Source organism: Muscardinus avellanarius (assembly GCF_963383645.1).
Source record: "Muscardinus avellanarius genome assembly, chromosome: 8".
NCBI lineage: Eukaryota > Metazoa > Chordata > Mammalia > Rodentia > Gliridae > Muscardinus > Muscardinus avellanarius.
In genome coordinates, this window is record NC_137794.1 from 8,131,428 (window position 1) to 8,140,156 (window position 8,729).

At 39.8% G+C, this 8,729-nt stretch overlaps 1 pseudogene across 1 annotated transcript; it reads right to left on the reverse strand.

Moving 5' to 3' along the window:
• Positions 1-597: 597 nt before the first annotated feature.
• On the reverse strand, positions 598-7,960 carry LOC308265995 (tubulin alpha-1C chain-like; annotated as a pseudogene). The gene is made up of 2 exons: positions 7,616-7,960; positions 598-1,700 (listed from the first exon to the last, which is right to left on the reverse strand). The product of its transcript is annotated as a tubulin alpha-1C chain-like (transcript).
• Between the last annotated feature and the right edge of the window lie 769 nt (positions 7,961-8,729).

Here is an 8,729-nt window from a genome sequence, read left to right on the forward strand (position 1 = left end):
TTTTACTTAAACTTCATCATACATTATTATTCATATTGGTATTATACACTTTTAGTTAGAAATATTAGTTAGCCAATTGCCACAGCCCTTCCTCCTACCAGTCCCCCGTGTCACACTCCAGAAGCACCCTGGCCCCTGCCTTCAGGGCACACACGAATTTCCCCTCAACTGCCAACAGATGAGCCTACGCATAACACGGCAGCGCCCTCCGAGACTAGCTCCAGGGCCATGACATGGAAACACCCGTCCTCGGTGCCTGAGCTACACTGGCTCGGAAATATCATTTTATACCTGCTTTGAGAACAGATCTTCTTTCTGGAGCAAGAAAATGCTTCATGTGTTGACTTCAGATCTTACTCATTCTCTAGTTCAACATCCACAGCTTCTTGTTCCAGAACTGTTAAACTTTGCACTTGTTTCTTGAACTTCTTTTTTTTTCTTTCCTTTCCCTTCTTGCTCTTTCCGTTCTTTCTTTCTTTCTTTCTTTCTTTCTTTCTTTCTTTCTTTCTTTCTTTCTTTCTTTTGGCATAGGGGAAATGGCAGAATAAGAGATACAAAAGTGGGGAGGGAGAAGGACACTGCAGGTGCCAGTTTCCCCTAAGACTCCTCGCCCTCATCCTTGCTATCCACAGACTCTGAGCCCACTTCTTCATAATCTTTCTCCAGAGCAGCCAGGTCCTCTCGGGCCCCAGAGAACTCCATGCCCTCACCCACATACCAGTGCAAAAACACCCGCTTGGGCTTGGCATACATCAGGTCAAACTTGTGGTTGAGGCAGGCCCAGGCCTCTGTAATGGCTGTGGTGCTGCTTAGCATACACACTGCCCACTGTACTTTGGCAAGGTTACCCCCAGGCACCACTTTGGGGGCCTGGTCATTGATGCCAACCTTAAAACCTGTGGGACACTAGTCCACAAACTGGATGGTGCCCTTGGTCTTGAGAGTGGCGACAGCAGCATTGACGTCCTTGGGAACCACTTCTCCATGATAGCGCATGTGGCAGACATGGGCTTGCCACAGCGAGGGTCACACATGACCATCCGATTGGAGGGTTCAAAGCAGGCATTGGCGCTCTCCAGGGGAAAGTGGATGTGGGGGTAGGACACCAGATGGGTCTGAAATTCTGTGAAGTCCATGTTATGGGCAGCGTTGAAGTTCAGAAAGACGGTGATAGAAGACACAATCTGGCCACGAGCCAATTGAGGTTGGTGGATGCTGGGCACTCAGTGTCCAGGTTGCAGCAGCAGACGTGGCAGATGGCCTCATCGTCCAACATGAAGGCACAGTCCAAGTGCTCCAGAGTGCTGTGAGTGTTCAAGATAGAATTATAAGGCTCTACAACTGCTGTGGACACTTGAAGGGCCGGGTAGATAGCAAATCCAACTTGGACTTTTTGATGTAGTCAACAGAAAGATGTTCCATCAGCAGGGAGGTAAAGCTGGAGCCAGTGGCCCCTCACCCTAAAGCTGAGGAAGATCAGGAAGCCCCAAAGTTCAGTGCAATGGTCAGGCAGCTTTAGGATTTGCTCCAGCACCGGATCGATGATCTCCTTCCCCACAGTGTAGTGTCCACGGGCATAGTTGTTGGAAGCATCTTCCTGGCCGGACATGAGGTGCTTAGGGTGTAAATGCCAGTCTTACCCCATCTATAGCCGCAGGCTCCCGGTCCACGAAGACAGCCTGGGGCACATGATTGCGGGCCTTCTACATATGGCTTGTAACTCATCATTTTAAGGACTACTTTTCATGATGGTCTTACTTTATCTCTGTGGAACATTTTAAGCTTCTTGTTTCATGTTTTGTTTACAGACATGCTTTTAACTCAGTAATTTATAAAAGAAGTCTTTTTATCATGTTTATCTTCCTTCTGAACAGTAACATCTCCACACTTGGGTCCCTGCATACATTTGTTCCTAATTCTGTATGCTTTTCCTGAATGCATATTGAATAGATGAATCAATAATATATATATATATATATATATATATATATATATATATATATATATTTATTGGTAGTGGGGATTGAACGCAGTGGCATTCCACCCCTAGGCCATTTTTCCAGCTTTTTATTTGTTTGGTTTGTTTTGAAACAGGGTCTTAGTAAGTTGATGAGAGTCTCTCTACATTTCTGAGGCTGTCCTTAAATCTGTGATCTTCCTGTCTCAGCCTCCTAATTCCTGGGGTTACAGGTGTTTGCCATTACATTCTGCAATAATATTTATTTAAAGAAGTTCATAAATGAAAAAATGTTAAAACTGGTCAGATGAAACTAAGCACATTGTTGTAAATCTGTAATTACAGTATTTGGGAGGCTGAGACTAGGGGATCACAGTTTTGAGGCCAGCCTCAAAAACATAGTGAAGGAGCCTGGCGTGGTGGCGCACGCTTGTAATCCCCGTGCTTGGGAGGCGGAGACAGGAGGATCGCGCAGGTTTGAAGCCAGCCGTGCTGGTTTACGAGACCCTGTTTCCAAATAAAAAAACATAAAATAGGTATGGGAGTGTAGCCCGGAGGTAGAAGGGCTTCCAGGAACCCCAGTACCACCAAAAAAAAACAAACAAACAAACAAACAAAAAAAAACCATAGTGAGGTCCTCAGCAACTTATACTCTCTTTTAAAATTAAAAACAGCCTGGTGTGGTGGCGCACGCTTGTAATCCCAGCATTTAGGAGGCTGAGACAGGAAGTTTGTGGTTCATGGCCAGCCTCAGCTACTTAGTGAGGCCCTTTTCAACTCAGTGAGACCCTGTTTCAAAATAAAGAATAAAAAAACACGGCTGGAGGTGTTGCTCCAAGGTAAAATACCCCTGGATTCCATCCCCAGTACTGCCAAATAAATAAATAAATATAAACAGAGCTGGAGGTGTAGTTTGTAGGTAGATGGGATGGCTCTTGAGTTCAATCTCCAGTAACACACATACTCACACACGGCTGGTCAGTGGGGTTCATGAATATAACACATTTAGAGCTAACTTGTAAAACAATCAAGATCAAGGGTATGGTAGAATGGAAATAGGGTTGATTTACACACCTAGGAGGGTGATAGCAAAAACAAAGCACACGTAGAGAAAGGACATCAACAGTGGTTGCTGGAGGATGACAAGACAGGGTTACTGAGTGGAAAAGTCAGAGGAAAAAGAGTTGCTCTTATAGTTTATATTTTATGTACCAGTTTGAGGAACTTAGAACTACACTACTGGAACCAGTAAATCCCAGGCTTTATTCCTCCACTATCAGCTTGGATTTGTAACAATTGACAACTTGTTCTTCCCTGGGCTTGGCCCCAACTCCCTACAATATCACCATCTATATCACAGAAGGATTCAAATCCATGCTGAGCACTCACTAATCTCTCTGTGCAAGTACCTTCCCTGAGCTTGTCTTGTTCTTCTCTCAAAGGTCATGATGGCTGCTTGAGCCTTCTGATTCATTGTGCTGGAAACATGTATTTCTCTGCCAAATGTCAATTCCCTTCAAGCTAAGGTGCAAGGAATAAAGAAACCATTTAGTGGTTTATCTAGATTTCTCTATAGCTGGCTTTGGTTCATTGCTTTCATCAATGTGTTCATTTTATGTTTGCTTAATATTTTACTGGTATCCAAAGATCGACTGGGATTTAATTTAAGCCAATTCTTTTATTATTATTTCTTTCTAAAACTTTCTAAAGGACTATCTTTCAAGATATATATATATATATATATATATATATATATATATATATTATAATATAAACAATATATAAGGTGTCGTATATATGTACACACACAATAACTGGAGGATAAAAATTGAAAGACACTATTTAAAAATTGTATTCCTCTACCTGCATCTACTTCACAATATCTTAACATCCCAAACATTCCAACTCCACCCAAGTACCTGTTTCTATTACCATGACTCGCTTTTAATGTAATCCAAATATGACCAAGACAGATCTGAAGACTTACCATGGGGCTTTGGTACTATAATTAGAAGGAGCATTTTCTTCTACCAGTGACTCAGATTGTTTGGTGCAATTCATAACTCAAGGTGTGTGAGGACTATATTTGTTTTGTAAATTGAATTTATATGAAAGACAGTCTGCAGAGTGTTTCAATCAATACAAAAACTACAAAGTGAACAATTTTGTCAATCCCAAACCAAACTCAAAAACCCTATAGGTATCTACTGTAGGTTATTAGTTTAACAAATAGTACTCACATAATTGGCCATTCCCATGAAACTACCTGGGCTCTACACATTAATATATTTACATGTGTATTAGTGAACGTTAACAAACCACATAGTTACCTTTACAAGTTTAGAGATATAAATCATGGTGAGATAGTACAGAAACAAACTATTCAGAGAACAGAATATTTTTGGCACTAACCTGAAGCAGACTAGAATAAAAAATCTGTAGAGAATGTCCAAGTGGAATCAACCATGTTTTAGCTGTTCCTTCTAGGATCGTGCACATGCTCGGCAAGCACTCTACTACTGAACTGTTCCCAAGCACCCAAATTATGTTTTAAGAAAGCAAAGGATTAGATGGACTACTCTTCATAGGACAACATTGCAATAACTTCCAGCCTGGGATTTTCACATGTATTTTAATTTATATAACAATGAAGCTGACCAATGGTTATAGTGTTTTTAATTTATTGATGCCTTGTAGTTATACATGATAATGAGATTCATAGTGCTTTTCTTCCACAGATCCATATAAACCCAAATGATTGCCGGGCGTGGTGGCGCACGCTTGTAATCCCCGCGCTTGGGAGGCTGAGACAGGAGGATCGCGCGGGTTTGAAGCCAGCCTCAGCTACTTAGTGAGGCTCTCAGCAACCTAGTGAGACCCTGTTTTCAAATAAAATATAAAAAATAGGTCTGGGAGTATAGCCCGGAGGTAGAAAGCCTCTGGATTCCATCCCCAGTACCACCAATAAATAAATAAATAAATAAATAAACCCAAACGATCAAATATTATCAAGACTGATAGCAACATATTGGTCAAAGGAAAGAATGCATATCTGGTAACACGGCTTTTTATTTGCCTTTTTATGATGCCTTGCAAGTACTTTTGGAATCCTTATTCTAGCTTGCCTAAATTCAGAGAGTTTTCTAGTGGTCACAGCACAGACTCTGAAGAGACTCCTTTCCTCAGCCGTGGACAAGGCCCTTATTCTCTCTTGGCTTTTTGTGTTTTATTTGTCAAGTGGGATAACTCTATATTGTAGCGCAAATCTAAGGATCAAACAACAGGCCACTGCTAAAGTCCTCAGTCTAAGTGATAAGACTGTTTAATAACTGTAGTCAGTTTACGTGTGTACGTAGCTGATAAACTGGACCTTTTGACAGAATGTTCCCCTTAGCGAAGCACATTTATGACAGAGTCAAGTATATATTACAAAATCAACGGCCACAGTGCCTGACAGACTACCATATACTTATCTGTATGTTTGCTGTTACTTCTTTAGTGAACAGACCTTGCAGGCTTTAAATATCTGAGAAGTATCTGGGGCTCAAGAACCAAGACAAATTTGCATACAACAATTTCAGAACATGTCTAACCCCAACTTTTCTACGGACATCGAAGGACAGCAGGTGAAAAAAGAAATTGGCAGGCATTTTACAGAACTGATCTGACAGTTTGTATAAGTGGTTTTCTGCAAACATTTTTCCTTTCCAAGAGAACTCTGATCTTTTGAAAATGGTCTTAACTCTAAGAGTAGTAGAGATAAACCCATTCTCCTATTACTAATATTATATAAGTACTTACAGAGTTCTTGCCAAACACTAGTAAGCACTTTAGAAAGACTGTATCCTCTGGTTTGTAAAATAAAAGATCCAGCCAGGATTGTTGGTGCACACCTTGTAATCCCAGTACTTGGGAGACTGAGACAAGAGGATCGCAGGTTCGCGGCCAGCCTCAGCAACTTAGTGAGGTCTTGTTTCATAATAAAACATAAAATAGGGCTGGGAGTGTAGCTCAGAGGTAGACACCCCTGGGTTTACAAAAACAAACAAACAAGCAAAAAACCCTTTAGATACATTAAATTTGGCTTGGTTTATTTGTACAAAGATTTATAATTTGGGGCAGCATTTAGAACCAGAAGATGAACAGAGAGCATAGTCAATGGTGGGAAAAATGAGCTTTCATTGGCTAGACACAGACGCAAAGTAGAGAAATAACCTGATAGGCTGCTACTAGGCCTGTGTACTATATTTCGGTATGACACAATAAGCTGGCTACCTATGACTGCTCGACATTGACTGTTACACTAAGATAGATTGGTTTTGTTTGAAACACAAGTTAAATTGTAGTTTATTGCGTAGAATCTCAAAGTATGGAGATAGCCTCATGCTAATGGCCTCCTGTTTATTTAACAATCTTCACACACACACACACACACACACACAACTTATGTATCCTAATTTTATATCTATATGTTATGAATAAGAAGCTAAATATGCCTGTGTTAAAAAATAGTATGTTTATAAAGAAGAACAAAATTATATCATTTGCAAGAAGATGGAAAGCCCTGGAGAACATTATGTTAACTGAGATCAGCCAAGCACAGAAGGAGAAGGTACATATGTTTCCTCTAATATGCCCAAACTAGGAAACACAAAGGATACCATTGGGACTCCAGATAATGGAGGGGAAATACCAGCAAAATTTGAATGGAAAGATAGGAGAGGAGGAAGGCTGATCTTGATTAATGAGGGTCTACATCTGAACATGTGTAAAATTATGAATATGACATGGTTAACCTGGACAACCATTGGTGGGAGGGGGGAAGAGAAAACGGGGGCGGGGGGGAGAGGGCACCAAATATAGTTTAAATGTATACTATTTATGTTCAATAAAAAAATTGTTAAAAGAAAAAATAAAATAAAATAAAATAAAAAATAGTATGTTTGATCAACCGTGTGTGTGTGTGTGTGTGTGTGTGTGTGTGTGTGTGCGTGTGTGTGTGTGCTGGGGATTGAACCCAGGGGCTTTCTACCTCCAAGCTATACCCCCAGCTTTATTTTTTATTCCTTATTTTGAAACAGGGTCTCACTAAGTTGTGGAGGCCTCACTGTACAGCTGCGGCTGACCATGACCCAGGATTCTCCTGTCTCAGCCTCCCAAGTACTGAGATTACAAGCATGCACCACAGTGCCTGGTTCTAATTAATATAAGAACATATCTTAAATTTAGTTCTCAAATATGTTATCTTTTACCTTGACTTAATGCAAACTAATAAGCTCTGCTTAGAACCCTTCTTTTATAAAGGCTTAATATTATCATTAAATAAATAAGTAATCAATTTTAGTACTAATTAGTATACCTATTTGCTTCAAGGGCCTAAATAATTTTATTGGTTCTAGTTATTTGACAGAGCATAAGAAATAAGAGTTTGTTTACTTAAACTTTAAGTTGGTTCAAACTAATACATATTCAATATTATGGAAGGATAATAGGCATATATTCTCTTCTTAGATCATGTGTATACAATAAGACAATACATGTATGTTCGCGAATATTAAAATAGTCAAATTAGAAGTGCCTTTATATTTAAAGATTTTTCAGATCACTTCTAAGTAACTGGTATGCGACATTTTTGAAAAGACAGTTCAAAACTCTAACTTCGCCAAAGAAGGATGAGAAGCTCCACCTGGTTCGCTCCTCGCGATCCACTCCCAGCCTCTCTCTGCCAACACTTCTACCCATGGAGTCTGATTCTCTGCAAGGTGTCCTGTTATTTGGCTGCCTGTTTGGTTCTGAGAGTAGGAGATTCATCAGGAGCTCTGAGTATAGACAGGAGTCGATGCATTCAATCAGACCTATCACTCCAAGCAAAAATTTGGTGGTGGCTCTGTACGGCCTACTCAGCAGCCTCTCTCTAATTGCAGCTTTCTCTAAGCTAGCATCTGCCTCTCCTGATGGCTTCAGGTGTAGGGCTTTTCCTGTTACTGGCCCCAAGTACTTCATCTTAACCCTTAATCCCTACTTGCACTTAAATAATCACTTCACCAAACTGCCTTGAATGAAGTTTTTGAGTGTATCTCCCTCGTTACCAGCCATCCTGATTGACAAGGGACTCTATTTTATGTTAGAATCAAAAGTATCCTATCTTTAGTCTTGAGCAAATTGGAACACTTACCCTGTAGTTTTTGATAAGAAGTTTACCTGAAACCAATGGCTAAGATAGCAAAGGGTCTGGAAAGAATATGTACCATATGATTGAAAGACAGGGAGATATTTAATCTGGAAAGAGAAGAAGTTAAGTTCTCTTCACAGGAGTCAGCTTATTTTATAGCAAGAAATGTAGAAAGTTTGGAGAAGTTTTTCAAGAAGTAGAAAAAAAGTGGAAGAGCCCCGTGGACGGTGATTTTGTAATATGTGTATGTTAGCATGTCATAAATGCCCTTGACTAAGGGACTATTGGGTAAAAATGCAAGAAAATGGACTACGGTTATTAAATAGGGTGTAAGTAAAAATAAATATATAATAACACCTCAGAAAATGTATTTATATCAGAATGTGCATTTCTCTGAAAATATTTACAATGACTACATCAACAGAAATGAATGAAAATGAGTCTCACATAATTAACCAATGAATAATTTTATAAATAGCTAGAAATAATAGGTATTGACTGGAGTTTTGATGTGAATTTCAATTTATCTTCAAATAAAAAAATCATTCCTTTTTTTTTTTTTTTTTTAGTGGTAATGGGGTTCCTGGAAACCTTCTACCT